The 26,665-nt window shown below is 38.2% G+C and overlaps 1 protein-coding gene across 1 annotated transcript in view; it reads left to right on the plus strand.

The window, feature by feature from the left end:
* LOC135704807 (serine-rich adhesin for platelets-like) overlaps positions 1-26,665 on the plus strand; it is a 301,896-nt gene that overhangs the window by 185,133 nt on the left and 90,098 nt on the right. The gene's annotated exons all lie outside the window — the stretch shown is intronic.

Raw genomic sequence — 26,665 nt, forward strand, 5'->3', positions numbered from 1 at the left:
GCACTGAATTTTCCACTAGAAGTAGGTATAGTGATCATGCCATAGTTTAATTTTTTTTTCAGTTGCACAAATTCGTAGGTGGTACAAGTTACCATAAGACCGAAATTGGGGGTTTTTCTGGACCTCTTAAACGGAGGTGTTACCCTCTTCAACAATCGATAACTGACCTGGTTACATCCTTGCAACTGCTGGGAATGGGAACGGATTGTTAGTTGAACACTTGGGGTTGATTCATATATTATGTCACGCTCTAAGGGGAGAGGGGGGCTACTCATTTGTGACAAACAATGCATTAGGTATAGGAAAAACGTGACGATAGGGGGGAGTGGGTAAATTTTTCCTCGATTTAGCGTGACATAATTAATGCATGGGTCCTTAAGAGAGATGCAGAGAACTCGTAAGTCTAACAAAAGTTTGGGGGCTTGTCAGTGGAAAAGCCACATGATACGTTTTGGTAAAAGTTGCTGGTGGAATACGATGGCAATAAATCATTTATAATCAGATAGATCTCTCTAAATGCCGCGTCTGAAATACCACACGCCACTCACGTGAAATTGTTGAAAACTTTTTCGGGTGCCAAAAATCCATCAGCCAATTGTAGCAGAGACGATGGTAAATAAGAGACGCGCGAAGATTGAAACCAAAAGTTCCATCGAACCGTCAAACGCGGTTCCATTCGAGCTATGTGCATAAACAGGATTGCTTCACGACTAAATGCGTGAGGAGTATTGAGATTGAGGTTGAAATTTATTTGTTGAGATTTATATAATTATAAATAGGTTTGCGTATGAAAAGTATGAATCAAGAATCAAGCCAGTTCTATTATAATCTTTTACAAAATCATAAATTTCATTCTCTGTTCCTTTGTTTAAATCCGCCACTACTTCAAAAACAGGAACTGCACCCGGAGCTGCTAATAGTTTTCCGCTATCTGATGACACGTATAAATCTAAATCGTAATTGAGATGAAGCTGAAATATAATAAATCAGTTTAAAATGGACTTTCATCTAAACGACAATGCAACTATCAATATGGTAGATTAATTACGTTACATAATCGAAAGTTTTTCTTCACGCTTTGAATGTCTAGAATAGAGATTTAACTGTGTCGCCCCCCCGCATTTTGTAACATTTTATTCGGTCTATTTTTACCGAAGGCTGCCGTGCATTTCAATGGATTTTAAGAGAATTTAATTAGTACCGATACGGTTAATAAAGTATTCGTTTTACCGTGACCCTGATGCAGACGACAGTCACACAAATTAAAAGTCACTCGAAGTGAACACAACATTGCAGATTTGCCAAACCTTGCACATAAAATAACTTAGTTGGCCGTGCAAGCGATTTACTTATACCTCTCCGCGTGGCTCTTATGAAAGATCGTCTCTGAATTGTAGTACAAAATGAGCACAGATAGTTACAACGGTGGAGATGGTCTAATACGCGCGACGTTTGGTACGTTACAAATATTGAAATTGAAATAGTATAAAAGTTACGCTAAATCGCAACTCTCCCTACCGAATGTTCATTAGGTCAAACTCGCACAAACGCAGTCTAACCAAAGAAGAACTAACTGCCAAGCTGATCACATGCGTTGTAGAAATCCTGCTTACCGATCGGGACTTTCGTTAAGGTACGTTTAGACTATCTGATTTGTTGGTCTGATTCGAGCGGACTGCTCGATAATTTTGTCGGATGCAATGTTCGGATGCGTTCACACTTTTTCGACAGGATGATTAGATTTGACGTTTGATTTTTCGAACGAAATAGGGTTGCGTTTAATTTTCATCCGACTTATCCAGTAAAATAACCGCAAGTTGGGTGAACATATTGATGTTTTTTTTTCTAAAATTTCACGGATTTGACCCGCTAAAGAACGCTTGATTTGTGTTTTGATGGCATCCAGCAGCAACCCTAATATAATATGTATGGTTATTTTGTTTAACGACGTGATCAGGGTATCATCCAAATCATTTGTGGAATAGTTCAGTCGTTTGGGTAAGGTATTTTTTATTAGGGAAAGTAAACCGATTTCACTATTCAATAATGTCCTGTGATTGACAGAAAGATGCCGTAATGAATTTGATCATGGTATGGTCAACAAAACAGTGTTTATATAATATGTATTGTAAAGAATAAGCATGCTATAGACAGCAGGTCTGAGAGCCTACTAAGATTTTTTTTAGAGCTTCAGAGAGGTTCGGGGATCTACTGAGAAATTTTTTGAGCTTCAGAGTAGTTTGTAGTAGTAGTAGATCTTGAGAACAGAACTACAAACAAATTAAAAGAAATTTGCAAAAAATCATAATAAAAATCACAAGAGAGATCGTAGATCTTCAGATAAATGTTCAAAGAGATTTTCAAAACTTCAAGCAAACTGAAATGTTTTCAGATCAATTTGTAAAACTATAAGCGAAATTTTGCAATTTCAGGCAAGTCCAAGAATCTATAGTGAAATATAAAGTATTTCATAGAAGTTTGGAGATCTAATGAAAAGTTATTCATCATCAGAAAAGTTCGTGGATCTTCAGAACAAAGCTGCAGAACTTTGAAAAAAATTACAGAACTTCTGAAAAAATCACAAGAATGACTGATGCAAAATGTGAAATTTTCGCTCCATGGTGCTCAACTGTTTCCAAATTGGGTACTGATAACCTTCCCAAAATATTAAAAAAAAAAATATTAAGAAACTGGCTTGGCATAGGATGGGAATAGGGTATTATCACCGGTTGGAAACGAACGATTTAAAATTGGCTCACTACTTGACCAGCCTATTGGTCCCAAGTACATCTATAAGCGTACCCCATTTCAGTCGAAATTCTAGTACTACACTATGTTTGTTTTGATTCGCTATGCAAGTTTGACAGATAAAATGAGGAGTTCGTGGATTTTCCTATTTTTCGAGGGGTGCATCGATTAGCTTGGAACCGAAGATAGTACCAGAGCTGAGCCAAAAAGTAGAGCACGTTTTTTCGGGACCTTTTGGTCTTATCTATGGTATGATTGTGCTTGCAACACACATACGAATGCAAAAATGGTGCAGGCTAAGAAAGTTCTCCATTAACATCAGTGGAAGTTCTCAAAGAACACTAAGTTGAGGGGGTTAGAGGCAAATGGGGTGATTTTGATCGATTCTCTTCATCGACTTTCTCTTTTGATAATCACGGCTTTACCAACGGATTTCACACTATTTCTGCTACATTGTTTGATAAAGGAGGTTATCATCTGTCATGCAGGATAGCAACCGCATCAAGAAATATGTTTTTTTTAACTAGTTCGTTTATTTACTAGGCTCAGTCGTGTGTGACACTTTGCGAAGCCAAAATCAGTAATGTTTGATTTACATTTTAAATAGCAGTATTTCTAGGTTAGTATTGGGTACCAATTACTCGTGGCGGGCTCGAGGTTAATGGGTAACAATTTCGATTGGATGGATCTAGCTAGGAAACTGGTTTCTGAAGCCTCCTTCAGATACTACCCTCAGACGGTTGACCAAATCCTGGCTGGGCAGGGGCAAGTAGCACAGGAACAGGAGGATAATAAGACTGGGACACAATGGCGGGAAATTGTTTGGAAAGGAGGAGATAGTCACATCAAACTCTAACATCAGACAACCAAAGGAATTCGTAGATCGCTTGCATGTAGGGAAGATCACGTGTTCCCAATACATCTCTTACTTCACGGAAGGGTTGTCTACCTCGGGCCACTAGGGTATCCAATAGTCGTGCTCTGGAGGCGTCATTACCCGGGCAATACCAAACTGCGTGATCGACGTCATCATAACCGGTTCTGCACCTACATATATTGCTGTCAACAAGGTTTATTCTATAGAGATGTGCGTCTAGCGAGTAGTGGTTGGACATAAGTCTTGACATCACTCGAATGAATCTCCGACTTACATCCAGACCTTTGAACCACGCTCTCGAAGAAACTTTTGGAATAATGGAATGTAACCACCGCCCAAGAGAATTACTTGTCCAATCGTTTTGCTAACTTAAAAGGGAGCTCTGACGTACTAATGGGAAAAATTCATCATGTGAAATTCTTCTATCATAAATCTCGCCTTGTTGTGCGCTCACCTTTGCGAGAGAGTCTGCCTTCTCATTGCCTGGGATTGAGCAATGTGAGGGGACCCATACAAAGGTAATCATATATGATCTTTCGACCAGCAAACTCATCTGCTCCCTTACCTTTGAAAGGAAATAAGATGAGTGTCTACCTTGTTTCATCGACCGAATAGCCTCATTCGAACTGAGACTATCCGAGAAGATGAAGTAATGGTCTATGAGCATATCGGAAATCATCCCCAATGCAAAGTTGATTGCTGCTAGCTCAGCAACATAAACGGAACAAGGTTCCTGAAGTTTCCGAAAGGCGGTTGAGTATTCATTGAAGACGCCGAAGCCAGTGGATCTATCAATGCGTGATCCATCAGTGAAAAATCTTCTATTGAAATTGACTTGTTGATACTTTTCAGCAAAAATGCGGGGAATTGAGATAGGTCGAAGTTGATCTGGAACTCCTTGAATAGCCTGTTTCATGGAGAGATCATAGTCAATGGGGGAACTGTAGTTAGTAAAGCATACACGAGAGGGGCTATAGCAAGGAAGGCTAATATCCGATGACATATAATTAAGACAGATTCGCACGAATCTAGACTGGATGCTCAATTCGAGCATTTCTTCGAAGTTTTCAATCACAAGGTTGTTACTGACACTACATTTAATCAATATTCTTAATGAGAGCTCCCAGAAACGGTTCTGCAGGGGTTTTACGCCCGCTAGGACCTCTAGGCTCATATTGTGTGTTGAATGCATACAGCCAAGGGCAATACGAAAAAAACGATATTGAATACGTTCCAATTTGATTAGGTGGCTTTTTCTTGCCGAGTGGAAGCAAAAAGAGCCATACTCAAGAACTGAAAGAATAGTCGTTTTATATAGTTTAATGAGGTCTTCCGGGTGAGCACCCCACCATGTCCCGGAAATTGATCGTAGAAAGTTGATCCTTTGTTGACACTTTTGTTTCAAATACGTAATGTGGGTACCCCAAGTGCATTTTGAATCAAACCAGACTCCAAGGTATTTGAAGGTTAAAGATTGGGTAATGTCTCTGCCCAAAAGATTTAGACGCAGTTGGGCTGGAAACCGCTTTCTTGTAAACACTACCAATTCAGTTTTTTGCGGTGAAAACTCATTTCTTGCCCAGAAAGACAGATTATTTAGGGAATTTTGCAATGGTCTTTGTAAGATTTCCGCACGTGGACCTCTCATGGAAACCACGGCATCGTCTGCAAGCTGTCTAAGCGTGCATAGATTATCTAAGCAGTGTCTGACAGTATGTCTATGGAAACCGAATCAAATGCGCCCTTAATATCCAAAAAGACTGAAGCCAATTGCTCCTTGTGCGCAAAGGCCAGTTGAATATCAGATGAAAGCATCGCTAGACAATCGTTTGTTCCTTTACTCTTCCGGAAACCAAATTGCGTATTTGAAAGTAGATTGTTTGATTCAACCCAATGGTCAAGTCTTAATAGGATCATTTTTTCTAATAATTTCCTCAGGCATGATAACATAGAGATCGGACGGTAAGAATTGTGATCAGACGCTGGTTTCCCAGGCTTTTGAATAGCTATTACTTTAACCTGTCTCCATGCTGGTGGAACTATATTTAATTCCATAAATGAATTATATAGGTTAAGTAATCGTCTTTTAGCGATATCGGGGAGGTTTTTTAGAAGGTCGAATTTGATCATATCGCTTCCAGGAGCAGAGTTATTCGATGAAAGAAGTGCCATTGAAGATTCCAGCATTGTGAATGGTTCATCCAGAGAACCGTTATTTCGGACTGTATCCCGTAAAGTTGGTTGTGCTGGAACAGAATCTGGACAAACCTTTTTAGCGAAGTCGAATATCCATTGGGAGGAGTATTCTTCACTCTCATTGGAAGATGAGCGGTTTCGCATATAGCGAGCCTTTTTCCAAAGCGTTGTCATCGAGGTTTCTCTAGAAAGTCCCTCGATAAAAGTACGCCAGTAATTTCGTTTCTTTGCTTTTAGTAAGTTTTTAAGCTTTTTTTCAAGATTAAGATACTTTTCAAAAAGCTCAGATCTTTCATGTCTACGATAATCTTTAAAGACATCGGATTTCTCAAGATACAACTTTGTGCATTCGTCATCCCATCCAGGGGTGGAGGGTCTTCTTTTGAGGAATGCACTTGGAACACGTCGTTTCTGAGCTTCTAATGCGCTTTTGTAGGATCGGTAGAATCAATACCAAGAGTTACCGCCGATACAAATTTTTGCCAATCAATGTTCCTTGTGAGGTCAAAAGGAACTTGAATTGACTGATCTGTCTTTAGACGACCACTTTTGATTGAAATAATAATTGGCAAGTGATCACTACCATGGGGATCATTGGTAACATTCCACAGACAATCTAATGATAGTGAGTTAGAGCACAAAGATATGTCAAGACGGCTCTCTCGAGCAGGAGGGTTTGCTATACGTGTTGCTTCGCCAGTGTTCAAGATAGTCAAGTTGAAATCGTCGCACAAATCATAGAAAATACCCGCTCTATTGTCATCGTATGATTCGCCCCAACCAGTACCGTGTGAGTTCATATCGCCCAGTATTAGAACTGGAGATGGAAGGATATTAACAGAACTCCAAAGCTGACGGCGGTTTATGGAAGTCCTTGGAGGGACATATACAGAAGCTATGCAAAGATCTTTGTTCTTCACATTTATTTGGCAAGCGACAATTTCAATGCCTGAAATTATTGGGATTGAGATTTTATAGAAGGAGTAGCACTTTTTCATCCCCAAAAGTACGCCACCATATGAATCATCTCGGTCCAGGCGGATAATGTTAAAATCGTGGAAGTTTAGTTCATCTTCAGAAGAAAGCCAAGTTTCACAGAGTGCAAATATTTTCACAATCAGAATTGTGAATCAAATACTTGAACGAGTCTAATTTAGGTATTAAACTACGACAGTTCCATTGTAATAAAGTGATCATACCTTGATCCTCTCTCGACGAATTAACCATCGAAAGATATGAATTCACCAATGAGGGGCAATGATGCAGTCAATTGCTTGAAGTAGTTTCCGACTATAGGAACAAGCAGGTCAATAAGCCCTCGAAGTGGCGATTCGTCGGGAAGGCCGAGGGCATTCAAAATATTATCCACAATGTCCTTAAATTTAATCTTTCCTCGCTTGGACGGGAGAGTTTTCTTTGAATTGCGAGTAGACGTGGTGTTTATTTTTGATAACCTCTTACGATAACCTTTATTAGGTAGCGGCGGGGTGGAAAAGCTGCAGCAAGGATCAGATGGAGCAGCAATTACCGATTTTTCGGCTTTTTCAATGAATCCCCGCTACCTTCAGATTTTTGCATGCTTTTGAGAGTGGTTTTATTTTTTTTTTCCGGCGCACTCCCGGGGAGCTAGTCGGCTTCCTTTTACCGGGGGCGTGTACCTCCGGAGACTCACTCTCATCTGCTATGTCAGAGTCCAGTTCATCGGAAGACAAAATCTCAAACGTGTTTTCATTTTGAGCGGCTGATGCCAACGAAGCAGAGGTTCCATTTTGCAACTTAACCATTTCTGCAAACGTCAGCTTGGAGCGTTCTTTTATTGAACGCTTCACATTGTTGGTACGCTTCTTGTACGCGGGGCAGTCCTGCAAAGCATGAAGAGGTTCTTTGCCACAGTAAGCACATTTAGTTGCTTCCTGTTGGCAAGCACCCTCCATGTGGTCTTGGCTACATTTGCCACAACGGGGCTTGTTGTCACAAAAAGCAGCTGTGTGTCCCAACTTTTTGCAGTTGGTACAATTATATACCCTTGGTACAAAAAGTCGCACCAGGAAAAAAACATTTTCAATTTCTAAAAACTTTGGGAGAACCGATCCAGCGAAAGACACCTGTAGTGAGTCTGAAGGGGAATAAGTCTTTTGACCATCTACCGTGGTCGCTGAATACAATATCCTGCAACCCAGAACTTCCACGGTAGATGTAGCAGCATTTTGAAGGCGCCCCATACCTTCCATGACGTCATCACACGTCAGGCTCACTGCAGAGACCACGCCGTCTATCTCCACATCTCGAGATGGGATGTAGACGTAATACTCTTCATTGTAACCCTCGTCGTCAGCAATCTCATTTGCGACTTTATATGTGAGCGCAGTTATAAACATTTTTGTGCGCTTCAAAACCACAGTTCATATTAAGCAGGATGAACTGTTAAGCTAACGGTCATTTCAAAACGTAGTCAGAAATTATAGGATTTTATACCAAATTGAACTGACATAAACGAACACGCTAAATATAAAATGATTAGCAGAAGCAAAAATCAATGTTGTCAGAGTAAACACTTTCTGGATCAGCGTTTGCATGAAGTTGCTGTTCCTTTCTTTGCACAAATCCTATGAAGTTTATATGGAGATCACTATGGGAAAGCTAATTTTTTTGTTCATATCTCTCACTGTGCTTTTAAAAATGGTAACTATGATTGTAGTAAATTTTCTCAGCTACAACTTTGCGCAAGACCACTTTTCGATCAAATGTAAGGAACAAAAGATATTTATGATTCAAGTCACTAATGTCTTATGATTATGCTCAATGAACTGTTCAGCAGGCAACATTGGTGCTTCTGGTACGTAGAATAGAGCACAAAAATCATGGCTACTATGTCACACTGCAAAATACAGTGTTGCCCACAAAACAGCTGCTAATTGCTGCTAATAACAATTTAATTTGAGGTTTGGCTGAAAAACGGTCTTGTGCAAAGTTGTAGCTGAGAAAATTTGTAATACAACCTTAGAACTTTTCGACAGTGCAATATTGAAAATGCCTAGAAGACAATGAACAAAAAGTTTGGTTTTCCCATAGTAATCTCCAAATAAACTTCAAATGGTTTGTGCCAAATCAGTTCCTTACCAAGTGAGTTTAAATTTTGGGAAGTTAATCAGAACCCGATTTGGAAACAATTGAGCACTGTGGAGCGAAAATTTCAAATTTTGCATCAGTCTTATGGTCATAGATCTTCAGATAAATTTGAAGACCTTCAAGAAAGTGTGCAGATTTTCTGATACTTTTTACGAACCTCAGAAATTGTAATGGATCTTCAGTAAATTTTGCAGAACTTCAGGGAAGTTCGGCAATTTAAAAAAAAAATATATTTATACGATTTCAGGGAAATTTGTAGATCTTTAGAGAGATATTTAAAACTTCAAGGAAGCTCAAATATTTTCAGATAAATTTTGAGAACTTTAGGTAATTTAGAAGATCTTCAGGGAAATTTTCAGATCTTCAGGGAAATTTTCAGATCTTCAGGGTAGTCCGAGAGCTTACAGAGGAATTTACAAAACTTCAGAGAAGTTTGCAGATATACTGAGAAATTGATTGAGCCTCAAGGTTTTTTTTTTCGTAGATCTTGAGAATAGAACTACGGAGCTTGAGTCAACTTTACAGAATTTTATGGAAATCCAAGAATACACAAATAAATTTTCAGAACTTTAGAGAAGTTCGGAGATCTACTGAGAAATTTATCGAACTTGGGCAGTTCGTAGATCTTTGGAGCAGAAAGTTTACAGTACTTCAGAAAACTTTACAGAATTTGTAAGAAATTTTGGGAACTTCAGAAAACTTCAGATGGTATTTTATTGAGGTTCTTAGATTTTAAGAGAAATTTACAGAACTTCAGGTAAGTTCGCTGATCTTTAGAGACATTTGCTCAACTTCAGAAAAAATATTAAAACTTCAGAAAACTTCCGGTGCGATCAAAATCTTTTAATTCTTTAGGAAATTGTGTATATGTTCAGAGATATTTGCAGATATTCATTGAATCATGAAAATCTACAGAACTTTTGAGAAGTTCGTAGATTATTAGAAATTTTGTAAACATCAGAGATAATTGTTGATCTTTGAGGATCTTAAATCTTTCGAACTTTGTAGATTTGTAGGAAATTTTGCAGAACTTCTGAAGAACACATAGAACTTCAAAGAAATCTGTAGAACTACAGAGAAATTTGCAGACCTTCAGGAAAGTTTGTTGATATTTAAAGATATTAAAGAAACAAAACTTCAGGGACGTCCGAAGGTCTTCAAAGAAGTATGCAGAATTGAGTTCTTAACAGAAATTTTCAGAACTCAAGGAATCATGTATTTAGATCTATGGAGAATTTTTCCCACTAGCATATCGCAGCTCTTGAAAGACAAGATGAGCCAGATCCCTGTCGGTGTTCCTCCTGAGCAACCATTTCCTACTCCACAAAGTTCACCTTCTCCTTCTCATTGTATTTAAAATAATAAAAGCAAAAACGCCTGCCGAAGCTAGAGCAATTTTCCGATAATTCATGATGGAAGCATTTACTTTTGATTCCTGATACAATTTTGTTTTGAAATCCTAATTGACAGTTCTTTGGATATGAGGGGGATTCGACAAAGTGTGTCGAAAGTAAATTCGAGCAGATTTTTCATTATGGCGGCGGTCAAAATCAGACCAAGAAATCAGATAGTCTAAACGGACCTTGAGTCAAAGCTCTTCACCAGATCTCACGGACACGTTCCCACCATATGCGAGCCCAATAAGTCCAACCCACTGTCCTCATATTCGGTGGTATTATCGACAGAGCACCACTAATCTGATAAAGCTTGCGGTGTTTCAATGCGTTTAGTACATTGTACTTGAGCAGCTTCTGTTAGCAGAATCCCACCTTGACCGGATGATTCGTCGACAGTGCTCTAAGAACCAGTTTTTGACCAGTGGGATATCGATTGCTAGGTGGTAACGTCCGAAGCGTGAAGGTTGAACGCCCCCACAGAAGCGATATTCCATTCGCAGTGTTGTCCGTATACAGAGATGTATCATGTGGATAGGCCTCGATTGATTTGACAACATGACGATGGGCGATCGGATTGATCACCAAATCGAATTCTTCCATCTTGATGAAGACCACGTTCGGAATGCGATATCTGGGGATGAGAAGTGAAGCAGGATCTTAAACACAAGATTTTCTCAGAAACCAGAGATTACATCCTATGATCTTTGGAAAGCAATCAACCATCGTTAACCGATGGGGGTGATGCAGGAAAGATTTTGTTTTGCTATGTTTAGCACTAGTATGAGATTTCTCGAGCTTCTAGAATTTCGATTTAGATCTGACGGCTTCCTCACACCCATTTATTTATCGCTGAAAAACAAGCATACTGGATTTTGTCAAGCAAAGCAAATTTTCACAGCAATCCATCCAGCTATGTGTTTTTGCTGGAAAACCAGCAAATTGATCCAGTACCAATTTGACAGCACTTAACAGTTAAATTATCAATGTTTGCCCAGCAAAACAGAAAGTGAATCATTTTGCTGGAAGGACAGCAATTAATTTTTTTAATAGTTAAAAAAACATATTTTATAACATTTGCACTATTTCACGTTAAAGGCTGACCAAAAGTAAATTGGTACGCACGTCGCTAGCACGCCTCTAGTGTTGGGAATCGAAAATCTTTGACAGTGGTTTGTTTACACTTCTATATAAAATGAAGTATTGAAATTGGGTTGTTAGCGGAATGCTCAAATAAAACAGCAAAAAAAGGTTATGTTCCATTTAATTCCACTTAATTAATTTTGGCATCCATGACAGATACGTATTTCGACTACAATGTGCAGTATTCATCAGTGTCATTCCCTCTAAAGAACTTATCAAAATCTAACCGCCTTAAGTACTCATCCCATAGGTAAAAATGTCAAGATCACAGGTATAAAAATGAAACTACTATGTGTAGAATCGGAACCTACCTAACTAATAATAACCAAAGGTCTTAGTAAAGTAAAGGAGAAAAATCTATTCAAATCTCTAATAAGGAAAAAAATCCCAAAGGCTTGGTAGCCATCATAATGAAGTTATGAAATTAGGTTGTTAGCGGAATGCTTAAATAAAAATTATATTTTGATAAGTTCTTTAATGGGAATGACACTGATGAAGACTGCATATTGTAGTCGAAATACGTATCTGTCTTGGCTACCAAATTAATTGAGTGGAATTAAATGGAAGATAACCTTTTTTTTGCTGTTTTACTTCTATAGAGAAAGACTGGTGCAAGTTTGATCAAAGTAGTCGATCGCGTTCAGAAATAACGTCAAATGGAGCTCGAAAGAAGAACAAATATTGTGCACAAACATCTGGAAAATCTGGAGTGTTTCGGTTCCATGCTGGCTAAAGTGCTGAAGATACCGAAAACAACAGTTTGTCGAGTGCTCAAAACATACAAGGAAACCCTGAATGTGGAAAGGAACCTTGGTCTTTCGATCCGAGAGATGTGGCCTGAAGGTACAATGCCAACTTTCAAACGGTGTGGGACATCATTGCCAGGGAAGGACACAAGTCGTACAAAGCCAGTAAACATTCGAACCGGAACATAAAGCAAAATTCCGTGGCCAAAAAGCGTGCAAGACGATAGAGACATAGCGTCTTTTACATAGTTTTTAGTTATGAAGCAACCTACAATGTTGCTGAAGACTGCCAAACTAAAAGGTTAGATTGTGCAGCGCCACCTGTGGTGAAGTTTAGAACTAAATCTTAACTTCATTCTATGGGTCTTGTCATTTAGAAAAAATCTTATGTAGACACCATATTAAAAAAAACCTGTGAAAGGCATTGGCGTAGCTACTGGGGGTGCCAAGGGGGCCAGAATAATCTAGCCCCCCCAGAACTTTTGGTGTTTTTTTAAAATCACCGGTATTTTGTCAAGTTTGTCAAGTTCGATGCTACTAATCTTTTTTTAAAGTCCTTTATAATGGTTTCTTTTCTTACGTTCTGGACTAGAAGAAGCAATTTTGATAAATTTTATTATATCGATATTTTATTGATGGCAGGCTCTACAAATTGGTAATGAGGCCAGGAATTTTTCTTTAACTTCTGGAAGCTTTGTAAAACTTCAAGGACTTCTAAGAAGTTCAAGGAACATCGTAGAAATTGAGGAAACTTATTAGAAATTTCGGGAACTTCATAGATCTACATAACATCGTAGAAACAAGAAACATGGGAAAGTTTTGAAAACTGCGTAGAAGTCGAGGGGGGCGACACATCTAAATCTCAATTCTGGATATTCAAAAAATCTCACACTAGTGAATCAATCTTCGAAAAATCTTCTTTCAATTTTCACATCAACTTGCATCGCGCTTCATCTTTTTGTAGGAAATCTTCAGATTCGTCATCAATCTTCTTTCTATCTACTCAGCGTGTGCACAGCTAGCCACAGCAAAACACAATTTTTCCTGCATCGTAGATAGAGTCGTCCCCCTCGGTAGAAGTGTTAAATTTATTTGAGTTCGAGAAGCTTCGTAGAAGTTAAAGGAACATTATTTTATTTCAGGGAAGCTCATTATTGATCGGAAACCTTTATATAATTTCATGGCATTTTTTTTTTGAAGCCTCATGGTCTTGGAATAGTTGTAGAAATTACGAACAAGTGCAAGAAATTTCTTTCGTGGAACTTCGCGGAAAATCATCGAGAAACCTAGAAGTACAACAAACTTTGTAGAAGTTTTGTGAATTTCATAGCATTTTGAGGATCTGTATAAAAATTCATATAAGTGTTAGGAATTTTGAAAAAGTTCAGAGATTTTTTTTAGAAAATCTAAAGATAGTTCAATAAAATTTCAGGAACTTCAGGGATCCTCAGGGATCGTTGTAGATTGTCAGAGATCTGAATTCGAAAAAGCTTAATGAAATCCTTGGGGGTTTTTGGGAACTTCGTTAAATTTCAAGGAACCTTCCAGATGTTCAAGATCTTCGTACAATTAAGAAAGATTGACAAAATATGAAATTTTAAATAAGCTCAGGAAACTTCGTAGAAGTTGAGGAAATTTAATAAAACTTAAGGGAGTTAAGTTACAGGAATTCTTTCAGACATTCTTCCTAGACAGCAGGAAATATTGAAAAGTTCTCCATATAGACAAAGATATTAGTACAGTTCTCTGGATATTTTTCCAGGACGTCAGGTTTATCAAGTTCTGAGGATCTCCAACTGTTTAAAAATTTAATGTTCTTTCAAGACTGTAGGTTGTTCAGGAAGTACCGTAATCCGGATGGAAATCGATCACCGGGGTGAAATTGATCATAATGCGTTATATTTTTAATTGTCACGTATAGCATGGTCGGTGATAGATATCAAAAGAATTATTAAAAGTATATCATCATGAGACTCCAATGATTGCCTTGATGTAAGTAGCATCCAAACAAATGATCATGGGACTGCAACGATTGATGTCATACCATTGAAGTATCATGTTTTCCTAAACTAAGGGTCAATGAATCCGAATTATTTTAAAAATTGCGGTAGAACGTTTCAAATTTCAAGAAATCCAGGGTTTCTCGCAAAATTACCAGTGATTATGAATGAAATTGCCTAAATTTAGCCTAACTGTGCATTTAAGGCATCTATTTTTGGCGTTTCTGCTCAAAACACTTTTCACACAAGCTCGTGTAAATAATTAATTGGATTCAAATAGGTATAACCAAAACTTTATTAAAAAAATCCCAATGGTTTTATAAAATAAATTCAATTATTATCTATTTACAAACAGGGACACAATCATTCAAGTTTCGAGTTCCTTCCATTCGATTAGAATTCAGTAAGCTTTTAAGGCTCCCCCAATCGAGGTCCCAATCATTGCTATGAAATAAATATAATCAAATTTATTGTTTCACCATTAAAATAAAAGTACACCTCAATGTCTTATTATTCGTCACAGAAAAAAATGAACCCAAACACAAGTATCTTCGCGAGTTTTTATTTAACCGTAGTTTAGAAAAATAAAAAAGAAATCAGATAAATTTTCTAGCTACGCCAATGGTGAAAAGTGCTAATGAAAAAAGTTCCTGGATTTGGCCTTTCACACCACTGTGCGTTGACTAGATTTCTTTAAAAGGAATGCTTCATATGCTAAGGGCATATAAAAGGAATTGACTTTGAATGGATTCTATGCGCTTCTCGTGTATGACAATATACGGATTCCATACTAGGGTACAATCTTCCAGAATTGGTCTTACGTTTGTAATCTATATACAGCCAGGAATCCTTATTGCCAGATTCCTTATTGTCGGTATGCCTTATTGCCGGGCTATCCGCGAATAAGGATACCCAGAGCCTATGGGATTTTCACTAACAGGGGCTCTGGTGGATTATCTCATTTGTTTCTATATATAGAGCTTTACTGTTTTCGACAAAGTTGTTGTACCGGGATAGACCAACAAGCCTGTGTCATTGGATTCAGGATTCAGGGAACTACGCCGCTAGAGGCGCTTCACTTTTACGTAACATAAGACGGGCGCTATAACATATGGATCGTGAGCCATATAGAAAGTTACTGTCTTCAGCAAAGTTGTTCTGGTGATCATGTCCTTCTGTATGGTGTTCATATTAGTTCAGAACTCTCTCACTACGCAGCGCTAGTGTGCATGTGAACTTCCTATATAAACTGTATCTCGAGAACCTGGCCATATAGAACGTTGCTGTCTTGAGTAAAATTAGTCAGATGACCAAGTCCTTTCGGATGGTGGTCATAATATTTAAAAACTCTGTCACTACGCGGCGCAAGTTTGCACATGAACATCCTTAATATGTTATGTCTGGAAAGCTTGTCCATTTAAGTTGTTGCTGTGCAATGTGAAGACACGAAACGGAATAGGGATGATGTGTAGAGAGGCTGGAAATCTATGCCAGACGCAATTTTGGAATCCAAGATAGCGGCCGTCGGTTCAAAAACAAACTGTCAAATACCTTACAATACAAAAATTAATTTCTGTTTGTCTGTCTGACCCTTATGGACTCGGAAACTACTAAACCGATCGGCGTGAAAATTTAAATGCAGGGGTTTTTTGGGCAGGGAAAGGTTCTTATGATGGTTCGAGACCCCTTCCCTTTATGTAAAGGGGGGCTCCCATACAAATTAAACAGAAATTTGGAAGCTGCCTTCCTGCACATTCGATTGACGTCAATGGCAATGGAAGTCCGTCGGTGATTGGCACTAGATTGCGGAACAGAGACCGACGTTCAATAAATAAAGGAAATGATAAAAAGTTTTCTGCTAAATACTATTGCGCTACATTTGTTTTTACGTTGAGTTGGAGTAGACTTTTACTACAAGTGTAAAATAAGTTGATTTCATTCCGGAATTCTTCTGCATCGCTATCTACAGGTCTTGTTTAGATGGATGGTTCCCGTTTTGAGCAAAGTTGTTCAGATGCTCGAGACTTATTCACTCACAAGGCAGCGCTAGTGTGACATTTATTCTGAATTGTTTGCCCTAACCTATCAAATGTACTGGATATAAGTTTACCGTCTTCGGTAAAGTTGTTCAGATGGACAAGACCTATCGTAAGGCCATAAGTTTAGTTCAGAATTCACACATCAGACAGCGCTAGTGTGACATTCATTTTTAATTGTTTGCCATCTTGTCTACACACTTAAAAAAACACCGACTTCGGTAATTTTTCAACAACTGAACGTTCGGTAAAACGATGTCCCTGATTTTTAAGCTGTTTCACTAAATTTTGATTTAAAAACTTAGTTTAAAGCCTTATTTAGCCTTTTTTAAATAATCGAGTCTTGCCATTGCGGTGTAGTTTTCCCTATTTTGATGCTTTAGATCAAATGAATTAAAATGCCTGAATTTTACCGAACAGTTCAGCTGTTCAGCAGGGCCCCGCATTGGCAAGCTTTACTTATGAATTCCAGCTCTTGAAATCTTTAAGAAGTTCAATATTTGAATTTTCAAACCAGTAAGAAAATTTGACTGTATACTTAGTTTTAGCATAGAGGTAACTCTAAAACCATAAGATCCCGAAGAAACGTGCTCAACTTTATGGCTCATCTCTGGTACTATCTTCGGTCCCAAGCTAATCGATGCACCCCTCGAAACATAGGAAAATTCACGAACCCCTCATTTTGACTGTAAAACTTTCATAGCTAATCAAAACAAACATAGTGTAGTACTAGAATTTCGACTAGAATAGGGTACGTTAATCGATTGCTTCTAGTCAAGTAGTGAGTCAATTTAAATTCGTTAGTTTCAACCGTTTGGTTTTAGTGCAGGTGTCTAATAGGGTGCGAAATCTGCCGTATAGTTTGCCCATACATTGTTTTACGAATCAACCAGAAATATAGATTAAATCAGTGCGTCCAGTGTTGCCAATTGGAGCGATAATGTTCAGATGCTTACGGCTTGAATGAAAGTACCGAATTAATATTCGTGGAAGCAATCTCCAGCACAGCCGTGTATCAAGATAGGCTCGGCTTCCACAGAACTGGAATTTCCAACAAAGCACATAACATGTAACAGCTTTTTTTACGCCCCAATCGAAAAAAAAAACTTCCTTCATAAAAATAAACCAACCTCATTGCATTCTTGGAATCTCACTCCGGATCACGCCCGTCGCCTCGGATTCCCCGTAAGGGAGCGTAATCCAATTCGGCTGTTGTTGTTGTTGTCGTTAGAGCTTACCAGTTTATCAACAGCAATTTCACGACCATCCGCCTCACTGTACCGTGGCCTGTGAAGACGCACGAACATATCGAATTATAAATAACCCGGCGTCTCCCTTCCCTGATGTCGTTGCAATGGCGACGGACGCTAAAAGGGTTGTCAGTCACCGCGAGCACGAGCTGATGCCCCTAAATTGAGTGCTTGATAACGGTATAACGTCAAAAAGATGACACACAAAAAAAAATGAAACGTGATCCTCTTTTAGGTTGCTACCGAGGAACAAAGCAAGCCTTGACTGCTGGAGCAGCGCGAAGCGAACGAACACAAAGGAGGGGGCGCGGAGGCAAATCAGTTTATTCAAAATTTAATTGGATCCCTGCACTCTCTCGTTCCTCATTCATGCTTATCCGAGTGGTAGTTGCATTTTTGGATTTATGGTTCGCGTTAGATTACAAAAAGCGGAATCCGTAATCGATGCTAAATATTGATGTCGGCGAATCGGCAAGCAAGTAAATCGTTTCACATCCCCGACAGAGTGAGGTTAGCCACGCTGCTCGGTTTTGGGCGGTGAAAACACAATTAATGATCGTGTGTGTGTCCGTTGCTGTTGCTTTTCATATTTTTTTTTCATGTTCATCCAAATGCACTTGATTGATGTGTCACAAAGCAATTAAAACTTTCCAATTTCATTGGTAACTGCCAACACGTGGGATATTTAATATTCAACGAAAGACAATCAATTTACGATGGAACAGAAGGGATAATTGACAGCGAGACAGCGCGGAAGTTATGCCATTCGATATTGTGACGAGAGAATTGGAAAGTTTTCCGAAAGCAATTTGCTTGCAATCCACGTAGACACGAATTTTCAACAACAGTTATCATTCACTTGTTGGGGGTTTTGTCGAATGGGCTGCTCTTTAGTTGGGATATCGCTGTCGTCCCAACTACAAGGTAGTCATTCCGTCGGAAAATTGTGTCAAATTGAGACATTACTTGGGAATAATCTAGTGAGCTGTTTGGCATGAACAAATACTGCAGAAAAATCATCCCAACGAGTGAATGGCATTCGGTAGATGGGATGAGGTTGCGTACCAACCAGCGAATGATGACTGTCGAATGCCTTTTCGCTTTTCCTGCGACTGCACAGATGAATATTTGGGTCGAACAGCTGGTCAAAATAGGAAAACTCAAAACGCTCGCGAGCTCCTCACATTATTGTACGCCGCTGTGCGTTATGTGGCAGTCATTTTGAATTCATTTTTGTTGTTGTCAAGCCACATCAGCTGTCAAAATATTGCTGTTAGTAGCATGGCAAGATATCATCAAATAAATTAGTGAGAATCATTCAAAGTTTTCTAGAATTTAAAAATAGTTATTAACCTGCGTTCGAATCGCTCTTCAAAAGGAAGTGATTTGGAATATTTCGAACTTGATGAGAACAGTATTTCTACCCAAGGGGTAAGTCACTCAGCACAGCTTGGGCACATCCATCGGCACACCTTCGGCACAATCTCGTAGGCATTGGATTATTTAGACCCCATTAGTACCCTTAAACAAATAATGTTGCAACTCACACAGAACAAACTACGGAAGTCTATTCATCATCCTCTATAGTCGATCTCCAACAATGTTCCCCAACGGTCCGGCTGCTGATAGACCGTTGCTTTCATACCACAAAAGGCTACACTAATAGAATTCCACACATTTTTATTGACGAATTTATATGTAAAATTCCACATGATTTTCATGTGACCACACATGAAAATAATCCACCCAGAAGCACACATGAAATTTATGAGTCAAATGAATAGTATGTGTGGGTTTTATGTGTACACATATTAAGTTTGTGTCCGGCACATAACATTCATGTGTGGGACATATAAAAACAATCATTGAAATTTTATCAGTGTAGGTTTTTGGTCTGCTTTTGAGGTCATTATAAATCCCTAAAACACAGGACTTTTATTATCCTATGAACACAAAACACCAAAATTTCGCACTTCACCCACTTCTCGCGTCATCCTCAATCCGATTTTAAACCAAAACATTCAAGATGTCAGAAATACCGGGTTGCCAGGATGACTATTTTACAAACAATCGCAGCTTGCTCTATGACCGGCACAATCGACACACCTGCGGCACACTGACAAAACAGATGACCCAAGATAGAAAATTACTGTCTTCGAAAATCGATCTGGTCAGGATCTCGAGATATATCACAAGCGAGAATTTCACATTTCACTAGCGCTACGTAGTGAAAAAATGTTGAACAACTGTCCACGAGCAAAAATTTTGTGATATCCTGAACAACTGAATTTTCCTTAAGATCTTTGAACTTACCTGAAGTTTTATAAAGTTTCTTGAAGGTCTTGTAAAGTTCAGGAAATTTTCTTGAAATTAATGAAACTGTCGTGAAGATCCAAAACATACGGATCTTTAATCTTCCTCAAAGTTCGGAACTTTTTTGTAGTTCTTGGAACTTTCCTTGAGTTTATGAAACTTCTCTGAACGCTTTGAATATTCATTAAGTTTCTTGGAACATCTTTGAAGTATTCTAAATTAATGTAAAGGGCTTGAAACTTTCCCTTTTTTCTGGAGTTCCCTGATTTTATCGGAACTACTATTGAAATTCAGGAATTTATCTAAAATTTGCTGCTGTTTACTAAACTTCAATGATACTCTTTGAAACAGTCTGAAGTTCTCCGAACTTCTAAGGAAACTTTGAGATGATCAAAGATCTAATGAAAAGAAGAAGCTGCGAAGGTTAAACAATTTTTGAGAGGTTTGACGAGCCGTAGATAGATTCAGTGAATTTTGAGGATCTTTAAAGTGTTCTACAAACTTCAAAGCTGCTAAGAAAACTTTAGAGACATTCAGAGAATTTTGGAGACGACCTTTGAATGAGAAAATACACCTCAATAAGTTAGTGAAAATTCTGAGAGGATTTAGAGATAAATAGAACATAGATAAAGTTCTAAACTTTCCTGAAGTTTATGAAGATTTTCTGAACGCTTCGGATATTCGCTAAAGTACTTGGAACATAACTTAAGTATTCGAAATCGATGTTAAGAGCTCGAAGCTTTCCTATTATTTGCTGGAGTGCCCTGAATTTATCAGAACTTCTATTGAGATTCAGGAAATTTATTTTAAATTTGCAGGTTCTAAAATTTGCTGAAGTTTACTAAACTTCTATGAAGCTCTCTGAGCTTTTCTGAAGTTCTCTGAACTCCCAAAGAAACTTTGAAATGATTAGGAAGCGAATGAGAAGAATAAGAAGCTTCGAAGACTGAATAACTTTTTAAAGGTTTGACGAGCTATAGACAGGTTAAGCGAATTTCGAGGATCTTTAAAGTGTTCTACATACTTCAAAACTGTTAAACTAACTTTGAATAGGTTCAGAGAGCTTTGGAGAGTTAGTGCAAGTTCTGAGAGGTTTTTGGAGACAAATAGAACATAGATAAAGTTCTGAACTTTCCACTAGTTCTTGGAACTTTGCTGAAGTTTATGAAACTTCTCTGAACGCTTCGGATATTTACTAAAGTTCTTGGAACATCATTAAATTATACGAAATTGATCGAAAGACGTCAAAACTTTCCTATTTTTTTGCTGGACTTCCCCGAATTTATTCTATTGAAATTCAGGAATTTTATCTGAAATTTGCCGGTTCTAAAATTTACTGGAATTTTATAAATTTCTATGAAGATCTTTAAACTTTTTTGAAATTACCCGAATATCTCAGGAAACTTTGAAAGCGCATAAATTTTGAGAGGTTTGATGAGCTATAGAGAGATTCAGCAAATTTCAAGGATCTTTAAAGTGTTCTTCAAACTTCAAAGGTGTTCAGAAAACTTTGGAAGGGTTCAGCGAGCTTTGGAGACGACCTTTGAATGAGAACATACAGCTTAATAAGCTCTGAGAGGTTTAAGAGATTTCAGAGTTATGAAGGATTTAAAATAAGTTTTGGGAATTACAGAAACATTCTGAAAACTTTAGGAACCTTCGAAAAATTCTATCAAACACTGCGACTTTATAAAATAAAAGCATTTGTATAATTTTGTAAATTTATCTCTGTTTCTGTGTGAAGTCTGTATGTATGTTCAAATGTCTGTAAATCTGGCATCCCTGTGTCAGTCATGGGAAAAGTCATTCCAATCGAGCAGACAACCTGTCAAACAGATGCGATGTCGCCTCTTTACCCAATTCAGCCTCTTTAGTCATTCAGATACCACACCGATCTCATTTCCCAATCTAACCACGCTCTGCTGCCACTTTTCTTCCACACACCTTTTCTCGCTGAAATCCAAAACCTCTACGAAAAGATTTTTCGAAAACCAAAACAAAACCCAAAATCAATTTTACCGACCACGCAGCGCATCGACCTTCGTCCGAAACGAGAAGCGATATCGGTAAAAAAAAATCAAACCAGCGAAAATATAGAAACAATGCTCCAATATAGTAAAATTATCTATCTGGTCAAGAACTTGAGATATTTTGTATGCGAGAATTTCACATATATACTAGCACCATGAAGTGAGACAATTCTGAACTACAGTCCACCAGCCAAAAGACCTTGACCTCCTGAACAACTTTGTCGTAGACAGTAACTTTCTATCTGATCAGGATCTCGAGATATAGCATATGCGAGAAGTGTACCTGTTTAATAACGCCACGTAGTGAGAAAATTCTTAACTACTGTCTACCAGCCAAAAAGTCTTGACCCCCTAAACAACTTTGCCGAAGACAGCAACTTTCTAGCTGATCAAGATCTCGAGCTATTGAATATGCGAGAAAGGCACGTATATACTAGCGCCGCATAGTGAGAAAATTCTGAATTATTGTCACCCAACAAAAATATCTTGACTTCCTGAAAAACTTTGCCGAATACATTTACTTTCTATCTGGTCAGAATCTAGAGATATTTTATATACGAGAATTTCACATGTATAGTAGCGACGCGAAGTGAGAAAACTCTGAACTACTTTCCACCTACGAAAAGGCCTTGACCTCCTGAACAACTATGCCGAAGACAGTACTTTTCTATCTGGTCGAGAACTCGAGATATTTTATATGAGAATTTCACGTGTATACTAGCGCCGCGTTGTAACCAAATTCTGAACAATATGAATAGACTTTGACCTCCTGAAAAACTTTGCGAAAGACAGTATCTTTCTATCTGGTCAGGATCTCGAGATATGTCACATGCCAGAATTTCACATGTATACTAGCGCTACGTAGTGAGAAAACTCTGAACTACTGTCCGCCAGCGACAAGGCTATGATCTCCTGAACAACTTTGTCGGAGGCAGTAACTTTCTATCTGGTCAGGATCTCGATATATTCCATGTTGTAATCAATTAAGTCAAATCCCACGTAGTATGGTCACAGTTTACGCGGTTTCCATTAACATTTTCCCTATTATCCGCATTTTTAGGTGTTTACTGTAATCAAAGTTTAGCTTGTTTAGATCAAAACAAGTTTTTTGAGGAATACTCGTTGGTTTCCGATCGATTGGTAACTCAGCAACAAAATGGCAATGGAAAACTCATGTGTGTTGCATAAAGTACAACAGCGCGAGTAACGAAGGGTTAAATTGCACCCCCAATATGCTGCCGAATGACGTAATCCTACGTCAAAAAAGGCCAACACATCACTTCTAGGTGGATAGAATCTATTATTCAACAATCATATGTTATTATAACATGATGCATGAAAATAATTTTGGACAGCTTTTCGACCTCAATACCCCTCGGTGGGATGTCTAAATCGACCTGAATACCCCTCGCCGCGGAAGAAACGAAAGCACCGCTTACTGCGAGATTAGAAGGAAGTAAATTTTACTTTCAGTCGCTCTCGAGGTCGCTCTATAGCTCCCTACTGCCTAGCTGGAATCGAGTAGACAAGGGATGAATTCAAGCAATCATGGAAAAGTTCGTTTCATTTTCTGGGAAGGCAAAAGAACGATGAAACCCGCAAAATTCCCGCTCGGTTGCCACATTACGATAATACCGATAATACCTTTACTGTTTTATTTGAATCTCGAAAACTTCGAACCGTATAGAACTGGCTGCCGTACGAGAATAAACTTTTCTTTTCCAAAATGATGCAATCTACTTTGGAAATTTCTCTCCGAGTGGCCCGGGGCTTCTGGCAGGGAATTTTCCGATAAAACTCAAACTCGGAGAAGCGATGAAATTTTTTTCATTTCCCCTACCGTTGTCGTCGCATTGGATGAAACAGGTAAACGCGTTGAAAAAAAAAATAAACTCAAGCGGGAAATGAATATTTGAACATCGAACGACGAACCCTTCTTTTTTCGTTGAAAATTCGACTAGAATTTTAGCTAGGTTAGGTTGTTTGTGACAAACAACAACAACATTATCAAAGACGGCGGCGGCGACGACGACGACGACGTGACGCCATATTCTGTCAACTCAAGCTCAAGCGACGGCTTCATTGGGGAAAGATTAATAATTCAACGTTGCACGCCACACACACCAAGTAAACCGGAGCCGAGTTGATTAATATTCATAAAGTGTAAAATTGTGGTCGCTTCGTTTGCGACAGTATGATGCTGCGACAGCTAGGAAAAATGGGGGAAAAAAGTTAATTTGAAATGTTTTATTTTCGACGTTTTATTGTGCAGGGAGAAATTCATCATCATACATGACACTTGCTTAATTTGGAGTCGGTTGCGAGTTACGAACGTGAAACGGTGATAGTGACAGGGATGCCAGATATACAGACATGTTTGTATTTATACAAACTACTCCATTCATCTTCCGCTAGCTTTTTTGATCTTCCCTAATATTCTCGAATCTACCATGGAGTTGTTGGTACCGCCCAGAAATTCATGGAACTGCCCTAAAAACCTTTGAACTTCCCTGAAAATCTCTGGACTTCTGTAAAGTTCCGAAAATATGTCTAAAGTTTTATCAAATTTTCAGGATTTATCTGGACTCCCCTGAAATTCCTGGAACTTCTTAAAATTTCTCGAAATTTAGCTGACATTCATGATGCTGTCCTGAATTCATCAGAACTAACCATCACAGATCATTAAAATTGCCCGAAAGTCTGGACGTTCCTGAGAGCTCAACACCTAGTTTCGCACAATTTTTTTTTTCAAGCTTGTTGTGCTAATTGGGTTCTTTAATTTTGAAAAATGTACTGTTTTTTATAAATCATCCGAAAGAGCTTCGTTTTCTGAGCACAGCGATATTTTTTTCGAACCCACATACATTCATCTTGATTTTTAAATAAAGATTTAAAGCAAAATAATAACTTCACTGTTTGACACTAAACTAACCAACTGACAGCTCACTCCCATACAAAGTGACACCGAAGGGCGCTAATAAGGTGATTTTTGCTAATGTAATTGTACTTATTTAAAATAGTTCCAATGTACCAAAATTGATGATATTTTGGGTTTGGGTTCCATTTTTAATGCAGATTACGAATATGCATTTACCTTAATACTCTTAAAGAACCCGAATTGAGTTGGTTGGAAATGCTGTGTAAAATAGCTTTAGTGTGATAATTTATTAGCTAGAGAATTGTCTGAAGAGGGTAGGTTGATAGTTTCGCTAGAGTCCGGCAGTGTGAAAATTGAATAGAAATCATACTGCTGTACTCTAGACGAGCTATCTACCAACCCTCTCCAGACCATTCTTTAGCTAATAAATTATCACACTAAGGCTTCATGTTAGATGGCATTTCCAACCAACTCTGAAAATCGCAAGCTTCGCGTATTCAGAAACCAAAAACCTTTTGAATGTTGTTGTGCTAAATAAGGAATTCCCGATTCAAACTCGCTTGTGGTGCAAATATGCTCAAAGCTTAAAGGGTTATTTATTTTTAGAAATGACATATCCCGAATTTAACATTTACTTACATTTAGTCAACGTATAACAAATATCAACAATTAGTCCAAGATCTAGATTTAAGGTAGATAGATAAAATTTTAGTATAATATAGATATAAGTTTTACATTTAAGTTACTTTAAGGCGTCACTTTAGAACCCGACTGCAACTCATTTCTATGGCCTATCGTTGGACAAAATAATTGTTCCCTACTTGTATGCGTGTGAGTTAGTAGTGCATTCGAAACTGCACTTATCATCAAATTACCCTACTTGTGTTCGAAGGGCGTTCGTTCCTAACAAAACTCTTTGGACATTCCTGAAATTCACTGGATATATCTGAAGTTTCAAGAGCTTTTTAAAGGTTCTTGCAGTTTACGCGAAGCTGATGGAAGTGCCTTGAAGTTTCTGAAGCTTCATTTAAGTGCACAACATTATACAGAAGTTTTATTATTATCCAGCAGTCTTCATGAAACTTCTCCGAAATTATCGGTATTTCCTTTCATTCCTCAGAACTTCTCTAAAGCTCTTACAGGTTTTCAGAACTTCCCTTAAGTTCTTACTAACTTTCCTGAAGTTCTTAATAACTTCCCTTAAGTTCTTACACATTTCCCTGAAGTTCTTACTAACTTCCCTGAAGTTCTCACTAACTTCCCCGAAGTTCTTACTAACTTCCCTGAATTTTTTAATAACTTCCCTGAATTTTTTAATAACTTCCCTGAAGTTCTCACTAACTTCCCTGAAGTTCTCACTAACTGCCCTGAAGTTCTTACTAACTTCCCTAAAGTTCTATCTAACTTCCCTAAAGTTCTATCTAACAACCCTGAATTTCTTACTAACTTCTCTGAATTCCTTACTATCTTCCATAAAGTTCTATCTAACATCCCTGAACTTCTTACTAACTTCCCTGAAGTTCTTACTAACATTCCTGTAGTTCTTTATAACTTCCCCAAAGTTCTATCTAGCATCCCTGAATTTCTTACTAACTTGCCTGAAGTTCTTACTAACTTCTCGGAATTTCTTACTAACTTCCCTGAAGTTCTTACTATCTTCCCTAAAGTTCTATCTAACATCCCTTAATTTCTTACTAACTTCCTTGAATTTCTTATTAACTTCCCTGTAGTCCTTACTAACTTCCCTGAAGTTTTTACGAATTTCACTGTAGTTCTTACTAACTTCCCTGAAGTTCTTAATAACTTCCCTGAAGTTCTCACTAACTTCCCTGAAGTTCTTACTAACTTCCCTGAAATTCTTACACACTTCCGAGAAGTTTTTACTAACTTCCCTGAAATTCTTACTAACTTCACTAAAGTTCTAT

This window comes from Ochlerotatus camptorhynchus, unplaced genomic scaffold (genome assembly GCF_037179485.1).
Source record: "Ochlerotatus camptorhynchus isolate MF236.1 unplaced genomic scaffold, CSIRO-AGI_Acam_v1.1 ptg000248l, whole genome shotgun sequence".
Lineage (NCBI taxonomy): Eukaryota > Metazoa > Arthropoda > Insecta > Diptera > Culicidae > Ochlerotatus > Ochlerotatus camptorhynchus.